At 41.7% G+C, this 12083-nt stretch overlaps 1 protein-coding gene across 2 annotated transcripts in view; it reads left to right on the forward strand.

Annotated features, from left to right (window-relative positions):
* MLIP (muscular LMNA interacting protein) overlaps positions 1–12083 on the forward strand; it is a 2218014-nt gene that overhangs the window by 1104147 nt on the left and 1101784 nt on the right. The gene's annotated exons all lie outside the window — the stretch shown is intronic.

Here is a 12083-nt window from a genome sequence, read left to right on the forward strand (position 1 = left end):
AAAATGGCTACAGAAAGGGGATGCGGTATTACTATAGTTAGGAAGCCATGTGTATGATCTTCTCATTTGGCAATATTAGGAACAGATGTCTTTTCGGTCAGATTCCATCCATCTGGCCTTCTTCCGCACCATGGTGTTGTTCTCTGTTAACATGTGCTTCCTTCCATGCAATGCAATGTGGAAAGGACTCAGCCCCGAGTCTGCCAATGTTCACCCAGTCATGCATGATGCAGCATTCTTCCGGGACAATGGGATATTACATTCTCCCCTCTGTCATCTTTCTTTGAAATACCTGACTAACCTTTCTCAATTTGAAAAATACCCTCAGAATCCAGGACATGACATGCATTTATTTAATTGCTGGATTCTCAAAACAAATGGAGCATTTTCACGCCTGCAAAAAGTAATCTCACATTAGGAGCCATGTCTGTTGGATTACTGATGCTGAAAATAAAACTTATGAGTATTGATAACGTCAGCGAGTGCATACTTATAACGTCAGTAGAGTTCAGTGTTGTCTTTGGAGTTCGGGTACAGTCAAACAAATGGGCATATGTATGTTCCCCGCGACTCCCACAGCAACCTTTCACCAGGCAAGTTCTATTTTTCATGCAATTTGTACCAGCAAATTGGCACGATCGAATGCTTAATTACTACATATATGTTCATTTCTGCCCGTGTGAAAATACCACACAAAATGGCCCTGCAGCAGTGACATGTTTCAGTAACACCAGCTCTGGTGTTCTTTCTACTGTGTGTAATGTGTTTATTCATTGTAATGAAGGGACTGGAATCAATGGATAGGTAAGTAGAAAGGTATATTACTGTCACATTTCTGGATAGCAGAGTATATAAAGAATGCACACAACATTGATATACTCACAAGCCCAGTGTCATCTCTTAGGTAGTGGTTCTTTGAATAAGTGATGCTGCCTCTTATTGAATGTTGTGTCCAATGAGCACAAGAAAGGCAAAGGCCTGTATTATAAAAACATTGTTCTAATGCAATGCCATTTTTCACAGCCCACTGCACCAGTGTAAATGTCAGTGCCAATTTATACAGCATCAGCACAATGTCTATGTAATGCAAACAAATATCATGGGCCGGATCATATGCATTGCATAGACAGCAGCAATTTTGCACTGGGGATATTAAATTTAGCACATATATATTCACAGATCACATGCTCTTTCTGTACTAGTCACTCAGTTCAGTGCGATTGTTGCATTGTTAAGTTACTGCAAACATCATTTCAAACAGCCCCTTAGCTTTTCAAAATTATGTTACTGCTCTATTGTATATGATTTTGCTCCATTAATAAAAACAAGGCCACGTACACACATCAGCAGGTTCCTTTTTTTCTTAATTCATATACATTATAGGGTCAGTTGGCAGTTCTATCTGGGTGGCAATTTCTATTTTGTCATTGTTCATTCATGTATTAGTACAGTACATATCTTTTTGGAATAACCACTTCTTTGACAGAACGTCAGACAGAGAGAACGTTAGCATTGTGAACAAGATGGATTCAAAACATTTTTAGGAATGACATATATCACGTTGTGTGCCTTTTGTATTTTCCATACCTACTGGGTCAAATGTTCTATGTTGTTTGGCTAATAGCCCTAAAAGAGTCTGTACACATTGAATCAAGCATCCAAATTCAAATCAATAGTCAAGGAAATATAGAACATATATTTTGCAATGTAATGTAGATTGGTTTCTAGAATATATCTAACCCTTGCCGTTCTTTTTGTCTAGCTGGCAACACTGATCTAGTTCTCCCTATTACACAACCCTACCCTAAAATACTGGAACAAGTAACAGGCTGTGTTTGGAGTTAGGGTTCTATTTTCTTTAAATGAAGAATCAAACCAAAAGGTGCCCCCCACATTTCATGCTGCGGAAGTACCCAACAATGTTATACAGTCACAGACAGCTTGTCTACAAAAAAATAAAAAATAAAACCTGCCTGTAAATATATGGTTAGTACATGCAGTCATTGAAAATTAAATTACATGGACTGTGGTAGTGGCCACGTAGTTATGGTTAAGTTGCTCAACTCATAGAAAGAGCACTTTTATGATGGCTTATAACTTTGCTCTCCCTGGACGAATCCTCACCAAACTTTGGAGAAATAAAAAGTATATATGGCCTCCTCGGAATGATTCTATGAAGTTTGGGGTGCTGGGGGAAAGTTATAGGGGATCCTCACAGATGCAATGGAAAAGAAAATTGTTTATGCCTACAGCCCAAACCGCTCACCAGATTTTCCCCAAATTTGCAGCGTGAGCAGCGGCTTGGTCCCGAAAGCATGCTTTTGTAAATTTCTGTGTAAATCTGTGTAGTCGTTTTTTTTTTTAAATGGTCACAAATTAGTTAAAGAAATTACTGATATCTGAATCCAGTTTGCAAACTCACTTCCCTTTTCAGCCCGTGGACACCCCCCGGACCAATTGGGTTCCAGCATGATGTCAGCGGATAACATACGCACCCGCTAATCGGATGGTGAAAAGCGTGAGGTGCGTCATATTTATTTAAACAGTCACCATGGTGGATCTGCAGACAACGGCCGGTGTCCGTGGATTGAGTGGTGGGGGAAAAGTCTAGAAAACACATTTGGGGTTATTTGAGCTTGAAAGAGGGCCTGGAAAAGGTAAGGGTGGAATAAAGATGATATGGAGCTGTTTTTCTAGGTGAAAAAAGTTGGTCTGGTTGCAGCAAAGTCTGCGGACACCACGGTAGTCTGCAGATAGTGCTGTGAGCGAACAGCTTGGAAAACACATTTGGGTTATTTAGTGGTAGAAAGAGGGGCTGGAAAGGGTGGGGGTGGAATAAAGATGATATGGAGCTGTTCTTCTAAGTGGAAAAATCGGTCTGGGTGCCACCCAGGCCGCGGATACCGCAGTAGTTCATGGATAGTGCTGTGAACTAACAGCTTGGAAAACACATTTGGGGTTTTGTGATGGCTGAAAGAGGGCATGGAAAGGGTAGGGGGTGGAAAAAGTGATATATAGCTGTTTTTATAGGTGAAAAAATGGTTTGCAGGTGCCGTGTCCACGGTCAATTCTTGCGGTCCGCAGACACAGTATGGATGGCAGGGGGTTCTATATGAGTTTTGTTATTTGAAGGTGTATTGTATGGCATACTTCTATTGTGGTGGTTGTGGTATGGCCTTACCCCCAATAATCGGTCCACTGGCTACACACACTATAGTACTATGTGTATAATAATTATAGGTAATGTATTGGGAGTATACAGTATTTGTAATATGGTGAAATGATAAAGTGTATATGGTATTTATGACTGTAGTACAATTGAGGACAGTGCTTCTTGATGTCTCTTCAACCTTTCGCATGGTCAACAACTGCATCCTCATTAAACGGTTACATGATACCATTAGCATCATGGACCAGGCACTGGACTAGCTGATTTTATTTCCTCACTAACCACCCTTGCCAGCTTCTACTGGGCTGTTTGTACTCCACTACCTTACTGTGTGACTCTTTCATATCTATGTCATACTTCTGGCTCACCTGATGTCCTTCTTCTTTTCTCATTTCCAGTATCATGGTAATGGCACACAGGTATCCTTGACATTTCCCTTAATTAATGTGTTGTCATCGGTTTTTATCTCTAATTGCCTGACCGTCATCGAAGTATTGTGTGAGGCTATTAAGTCCTCTTTCTCCTTTACTCCTTACATTTTGGAACTCGCAAAGAAAGCCCATGCTTTCAGCTTGCCATCCTTACAGTCATTGTTCCATTACTTACCTTACTCCAGAAGCTCAACGTCTGTAGAGCCCTGGTCTTGTGTAGACTGGACTACTGCAACAGCCTCTTTCTTAACCTCCCCCTTTATTGTCTATGCCCCCTTTGGCTAATCTAGACGAGGGCACCAAGATTTATCGTTGGCCTCAAGCCCAGTGATCGTATTGCTGCAGCCCTAAAATGACTACAATATGTCCAACTTTGTTTCCCTAAATACTGCCCTGTTCGAGCCCTCCACTGCTGTAACTCGAATAGTCTGCATGTCAAATGCTTTCTGAAATGGAGATAGTGGGAGGCATGTCTCTCTCATCGGTGCCTGCTTTTGGAACAGCCTTCCTGCTACTCTTATACTTGAGCTGGAATAGCTTAAGTTCTGGAAACTTCTGAAAACTCTTTTTGTATTCCTGTTTTACTTAATCCCCTCCCTGCAAACTCATACCACTGTCAATAAGACTGGTGGCCTGGTCCCTCATGAACCTCACAGGTTCTAGGCCCTATATCAAGTCGACACCAGTACACCACCCCACCCCCTTCAGTACTGCCCTTGTGGGTCTGCTGTCTGGAGGATGTGTACCACACCCTTTGGACTACTCAGCCACAGATAGCTAAGTCTCCCAGTTTGGTATGTATGTCTTGGCACTTTCCTTCTGCGCTTTCCATTCATGCACTTCTGTTGCTGTACAATGTGTATGCATATTTATAGCAGCAGTGCGTACAATTTTCTGGGAAAAGCAAGTAAGATGCATATGCAAAAGATTTGTAGAACATTTTTAAGAGGCTGTTGGTGTGTGGAAGTTCAATATGTTGATAGCGTTACATGTATAGTTTTTTAACTGATTGGTGGATATATCTGTGTGACTGTTTCAAATCAGGAAATAAGGGAGTGTTACAAACATAACAGTAAAAAGGGTAGAAGGGCTGTCTTGTGCGATGGTGTGCATGTGAAATTTGGGTTTTTAATAGCGAGGGGACTGCAGAGACCGCGGATAGTCATGAAGGGTTGTGGATCGTGGTCCTTATTGTATGTTAGAGAAAAGTATTTGGGACAGAAAATAGTTTCTGTGCTTTTTTTTCTTTTTTCTCTTCTATACAAGTCTCCATTCTTTCCATTAGCATAGCAAAAAATGCTAATGGGATTGTTGGAGAATCTTATTGAGTCTAACTACTTTACTGAAAAATTTAAAGTAGATGGAGCCTATACGCTTATTTTTTATTTCTATTTTTGTATTTGCATTTGTATTTATTAGGTCTATATAGCGCTTTACACCAAAGCTCTTTACATGAAACAACAAGAATACATTAGAATAAAATGGAAGCATTATTGTACAACATGAGACAAACCATCAAAAGCAACATATAGAACAGTTTTCAGAAGAATGTAAAGAGAAACTGAACTGGGGAAGAATAAGACGGAATCAAGGTTAAGAGCAAGGGGAATGCAGAAGTTTAGCTTTCAAGGAAGAACGGAAGGAGGTGCAAGAGGAAGTGGAGCGGATCGAGAGAGGTAGAGTGTTCGAGTGTAGAGGGGCAAGGATCTGAAAGGAACGGAAACTAGAACGGGCACAAGGGGAAGGAGGAACAGTAAGTAGGAAGAGATCAGCAGATCTGAGGGGACGAGTGGGAGCATAGAACGGGAGGATAGAGGAAAGTTAGGGGGGGCAAGATCATGATGAGATTCAAAGTAGAGACCGAGGAAGTTAAATTTAAGTTGAGAAAGGATTCACAAAGAAAATGAACATCACCTCTACATTACATTTGATGTGCATTCTCACACTGGTGCTGTACTCCATGTCCACATGTGGTGCTGTTGGCATATGAAACACTTGTGTATAGGCATGTTATAAATGCCATATCATATCATATCATATCAAATACAAACAATGGTAGTTGACATCAAAACCTCAGACTTCGGTTTGGAGAATGCATGCTTTCATATTAGAACATACAGAATATTGGTTGAATTATACCACATGGGAACATCATTTTACGTGTAAATTTTTTTAAATAATAAGTATCACTCTGCTTCACTTAGCAGATCAGGTCAATCTTATACATGGTCCCCCCTCTTCCGCACAATGTTATTAGTGACATTTGAATGTTCGTTTAAAATTGTATAATTTTCTAGGGAGTCGAAGTGGCCCATCTAAGCTCCCTTTTACCTCACTTGACTGATTTGATGGGATTTCACTATAGGCCTTTTTTTAAATTGCTTCAGTCCTCACACTTCATAAGTTATTAGTCCTATGTAAGGCTATGGAATGTAGTACACAGGTGCATAATCCCAATACTCCTATGCAAACAAAAGATTGCATTTCCTTGGCTATGGCTAAAAGGCACTACACTCCGCAGAAAATGCCGCAGTGTTACACTTTAAATTAACCCCCCCCCTCAATTATTTCCTCTCCAGCCAGCTCCCCCCACTCTGGTGACTTACTGGAAAATGTTTCTTGAGGACATAGACCTAATTGCATTTGGGGTTGTATACTCACTTCTGGGGCTTTCTTTTAAGACACATAATCAACTGTGCACTTCACAGCTTCCATGTACTTCCCCCCAGTCATTTAGGCTCACCGGTCTCTGTTTAAAATCCATCATAGGGAATCAGGTCAACTTCAGGTTAAGTCTGCTTCAGGCTTCATCTTGGACAAGGCCAATGAGGGTTCCTCCCATCTGCCAAGGTAATATCCCACTCTATCATAAATCTATTCGGGCAGGTGTTACCCATCTACACATCCTCAGAATCCTAGAGCTCTTCCTAATTACTGTGGGTCTGAATTTAAGTAGACTCAACATTGTGAGTGTCATTCCAAATCATCATATTTCATTAGTTGAATCCTCTGGGTTGCCTAACAAGTTGACACTTCCAAAGAATACACACCCCTTCTTTGATAGGACCAACATATGTTAAAGATGTTGCAACAGTGATTCCGGACAACTCACAGTCAAATTAATATATTGCACCATAATTCTTGATAGGAATTTCTCACATTATTGACATATAGACTTTCAAACTTGCAGAGCGGGCCTGCATATTTAGAGGTATCTCACACAAGGAAATATTAAAATTGAGTGATTTTATTAATAATGGATAAGTATTACATCATTTTAGTCTCTTCTTGTGGAGAACACTCTCCCAGTTCCAGAACAGTTTTTTTTTAATCTTTTTTAGCTAGACCAAATCATTACAAAGGTATAATGAAGAATATAATCAAAATTAAAGAAGTTTCATTTCTGTCAATTCTGCATGCAGAGGTTTAATTTCAAGTAAAGGATGAATGCAAACAGCTGACAGAGCCCCTTTGTTGAAGTCTTCCATTAATAATGCACAGATGTACTTAATGCGCCAAGCTAAAAGGTCAAGCTTTAATTGGAGCAAGTTCATCAGATGTATTGTTGCTGAAAACACCTTCCCCACTCTAACCATGTGGCCAGTTCCTGGCCGTAAACTGGATAAGGAGACCACATTACGGATCTGACAGTTGGCTGCCTTGTGAATTTTCCAGTTCTCCGTAGTTCTTGTTTTTGAGTGCAATGTGAGCTTAATTACCTTGTCATTGGATTCACTTAAACACGTTTTGGCAAAGCTTATTTAAGATGATGATAGTTGTTATATATATATATATATATATATATATATATATATATATATATATATATATATATATATATATATATATATATATATATATATCCAATTCCTGTATGCTTCCTAAATACACCTTTTATTTCTGGGGTGTTTAAGGAACGCACACCTTTATTTAGAGTTACATCACAGCTAATTTCTCTCTACACATTTAACTCGAAAATTAGAATGTACTTGGAAAATCTATTTTTGTTAGAGAAAGAAGCAGAATTCACATTCCATTATTTCACTGCCACATACTCAGATGAGATGAAAATTGCAGACATGAAAATGTAAATTTGCAAGTTGGTTATCTTTGTAAAGGAGGGTAATGTTTTTGACATCAGCTTTTTCTTTCCAACCACATAGCAACATTGTGTCAGGGCATGTGCAAAACAAAACACCATGCCCCTGTTTTAGTTTTCTTTTTATACAAATGATGTTGGTAAGGCACCATTGCAGCACTGTGGGTCTTTTAACTTTGAACATCGTATGTCTATTTATTTTAACAGAAAATGTAGTGTACATCTTAAAATATGTCTTTTCACTGGTGGTACCTATAAATGCGGGTGCCCAGTACTTCACACGAGGACCTGTGAGGAGTCCTTTTATAATGTTTGTAGCGTTATAGACTTCTTAAAGCAGAACTATCATTTATCATTCCCATGGAATGATTGTAGGTCCCATTTCTAACCCACTCACCTATTGCTCACCAAAACAATTTGGGGTCCAGCATCTTCGAAACATACAGCAAAACAAAAGAGGTGATGGCAGGAAGGTTTAGAATGAGTCTTAAATTCTGACATTGCTCTGGGCAACCCTCCAAACAACCGTGCTTTGCCTACCAAGCCATTACAGAAGGGGAAAGACTATATGCAAATCAGGCTTGGTTTCACCCCAAAAGGGGCAGTCCAGCCTGAACTGCTTCATCACATCCTTTTTGCACAAGACCACAAGCATCTCCAAAAATGTTTTGGCCTGATTGTGCCTCATCAGTGAGGAGTAGCTTGGGTCTCTAGGCCCAGCAGGCATTAGTGTGATAATGCAAAGTCATGTTTGCATTGGAATGGGGATCAATATGAGCAGGTAGTAATGTGTGGTCATAGGCCAATCCCATAATGCATGTGGCAATGAAAACAAAGTTCCTTTATGGAAATTGTCAGAATATGTTTTGCTGTTCAGAGACTATTGCTTATGTTCAAGTTTAAGCAGGAAATCACTGCCTCATCTATCATCCCCAAAAGGCACATCATAAATAGGGTACATATAAATATTCTGCCAGTTCAAACAGGCTGGCAAGACATGGAGAATTGCACATTTTCTATTTTGGTAATACATACTAGTTAATGATGAGATATTCTATCATGGAAAAAATAAGACGTATTTTGCAATGTGAAGAGATATTTCACCCAAAGTCCACAAAGTATTGTCCCAGAGTCTCATGTCTGGCCCTCGGGGAAGCTACTAACTGAATAAATAACTCCCAAGTTGTTTCAATTCCTTCAAATGTATTTTCAAAATTATGGAGTTGATATAAATGACGCTTTACACTATATGAGCAGAAATCAGAAGTGCGGCACAAATTGTAGGCTGCTGCAGACACAGCTTGCTGGAGGAGCTTTTGGCGCTTTGGACGGTGGTACAGCGTTACTTCGAAAGTTTCAGGAAGAGCAGGGGTATATTCCTTAAAAGTTGATTCCTGCGCGGAGCGCAGCGTGGAAGGTCATCAGAAAGTGCCGTCTGCTGCAGATATTTTTTTTTTTATTTTTTTTATTTACTTGTGTATAATCATAAGAGACAATGATTTTTACAAGGATGATCAGAATCCGGGCTAGCCGCGTGTGCTTCTGCTTTCGTGTGAGTGCGCCAGCTCACACGTTTCGTTGCAGGAAGTTAGGGCCCTTTACGGGTTGACCGGAGTGGTTAGGCCCAGAAGAACTGAATGTGACAGTGGGTCCGAAGGCCAGACCTTGCTACACCAGGGGTGGTGCTGTCTGTCTCAGAGAGAGGCCGTGTTTTCGCCTGCCTAGTGAGAAGATTCTATGGCCTTTATTTTTATGAAGGCAACTTCCAGTAGTTTAGATGCTGCTACAGCCCAACGTGTTTTTTCACCCGAGATGAGACGGCACCACCACGTGTCTTCCTCCACCAACACTGAATTGACCCATAAGGGTTCCAAATAGGCTACACGTTCTGCGTTGAGAGTGTGGCAGTTTAGCAGAAGATGGCGAATCGTCTTGATTGCGTCGTCGGATTGACATAATCTGCATGTGGTTGGCGCGGCCAGGCTTCTTGTCGCCATCATTTCTCTGGTGTGGAGCAAGTTAAGCTTTGCTCTTAGGAAGTATGTTCGAAGATTTCTGTTTGGAAATTTTACACAGTAGGCCAGAGGGCAGTTGAGCTGGTTGAATGACGGTGGCAGATGTTTTAAGAAGTTGATTGCTCTAGTTTGGTCAGCTGTGGTGATCCAATCTTGATTTTTCAGTTTTTGAGACACTCTTTGTGGGTTGGTTTTCAGGTCCTCTGTAGAACATGCCACTTGTTCCAGAATGTTTGCTTGGCAGGCAATCCACTTCTTGATCTCCAAGCATTTAGTTGATTCCAGTTCTTTGTTAATAATGTTGAAGATTGGAAGACCGTCTTGAATAAGGGTCTTTCTGAAGATAGCCATGGAGGCAAGGCTGACCGTTGCACCCAGCGACAGTAGGCACAGGTCTCTTCTGATGGCTGCGATCGGGATGGAGTTCGGGAGACCCAAAGTTGTCTTCCAGATGTATCCTTCCAGCTTAGGCCATATTGAACTGGGCATGTTAATGGTGGCGTCCATGCCGTAGGTTAGTGCAGGTACTACTTTGCCTTTGTAGAAATTGATGACGGGCATCCAAGAGAATTTGCCGAATTTGCGGTCAATCATCTTCATTTGCGAGGTTAGGTTTTTTACTTTCTCCCAGAGATGCTGTTGCATTTTTGTCTCCTTTGGAGACCCGTCGATGTAGACTCCCAGGTATTTGAAATGTGGGACGACTTCAATGCTGCAATTATTCACTGACCATGAATGCGCTGATTTCTTCGGCTGACGCTTCTTGGCCAGTATCATGATTTTTGTCTTGCTGTTGTTTATTGTAAGGTTGTTGACAGCCATGTACTCTGCCAGGTTGTCTAGCTGGCGTTGAAGGCCTATTTGTGTCTGGTCTAGGAGAATCATATCGTCCGCATAGAGAATGCGGGACAGGACGGTGTTACCCAGCTTCGGAGGAAAGCTGCGGACCGACACTTCAGATTTTTGGAAGTCTCCCAGGAAAGCAACAAAGAGGGCCGGCGCCAGAAGGCATCCTTGTTTCACTCCTCTTTCTGATGGAATTTCTTTGGTGAGAGAGCCTTGGTTGTTCAAGCGGACACGTAAGGATGTCTTCGAGTGGAGAGCTCTGATGGGTTGGAGGATTTCGTCTGGGCAGCTCCATCCTTGAAGTTTATTCCATAGGCGCGTTCTATCGACTCTGTCGAAGGCCTGTGACAGGTCTATAAAAGCTGCATAGACAGTTGGAGTGCCCTGCTTTATCTTAGCCTTTAGAATGCTGAGGATGAGGATGTTGACTGCTGTCCCACCGTTCTTCTTAAAGCCCATCTTGAATTGATCTTTGCATGGGGCGGATTTGGCCCATTGACAAAAGTGGTTGAGGAGAAGAGTGGCAAACAGTTTGCCCATGATGTCAAGTAGGGCTATAGGCCTGTAGTTTGCCGGGTCTTCTCTGCTTCCCTTTTTGAAGATCGGAATCAGGGTGGCTTCTGTCCACGACGATGGTATCATTCTGCTGATTCTACAGTGTGTAAACAGAAGACTGATGAACTCTGTCCACTCATCGATGTTTTTTTTTATGGTCAATGTTCGTGAGCCCGTCGGGTCCCGGAGCTCTGGATGATTTAAGCTTCTGAATCCCCTCGTAGATGTCAGCTTTCGTGGAAAGATCAACCAAGGAGGTCCTGTTGAATTCTGACTCTTGGGTCATGTTCAAAGCAGGAGTAGCGAAAAGCTTTGTGAAGAAGTGTACCCAGGAGGCTGCCGGAACCGAGTTGATCATGTTTGCTCGGGTATTGCCTTGCACGGTGTTGATAGGGGCCCAGAACGCGGCGGATTTTTTTGACCCCAGTGTTCTCATCATGGTTTCTGCGTCATCTTGGTACATTGTGGCCCTTTGGAATCTTATCCATGCTTTGTAGGTTTTGTTTTCTTTTGCCCAAAGTGCCCAATGCCGATATGGTATTTTCAGCTTTTGCAGTGCGTTTCAATTTCCTCAGAGCCTTTTTGCTATCCGCTATGAGTTTGTCGTAGGTGTGGTTGAAAGTAGTGGGAGGTTTGTTTCTCTTTTTCTGGATGGACTTGTGGTTGGTCAGAAGCGGAATGTAGTTGGGTCTCAACAGTGACTGAGACGTTGTTGGATCGGCCCATGTTATAGCGTATTGCATGGTCATGGCTCGGACACTGGCCGCTGTCAAGCGTAGACGAGTTTGTTGGGGGTTTACCTCTACCGATGATTTGTAGGTGCTGGGTTCTTGAGAAACAGAAGACCAGACGACGCTGAGAATGTTGTGATCGCTCTGGAGCGTTTTGGAAACCTTGAAGTTTTCGATCTCTGGTCACATCGGTTCAGAAATAAAGATGTAGTCCAACGTAGCCTTTGAAGAACATCT

The sequence above is a fragment of the Ambystoma mexicanum genome, chromosome 4p (genome assembly GCF_040938575.1).
Source record: "Ambystoma mexicanum isolate Mex_15411 chromosome 4p, UKY_AmexF1_1, whole genome shotgun sequence".
Classification (NCBI taxonomy): Eukaryota; Metazoa; Chordata; class Amphibia; order Caudata; family Ambystomatidae; genus Ambystoma; species Ambystoma mexicanum.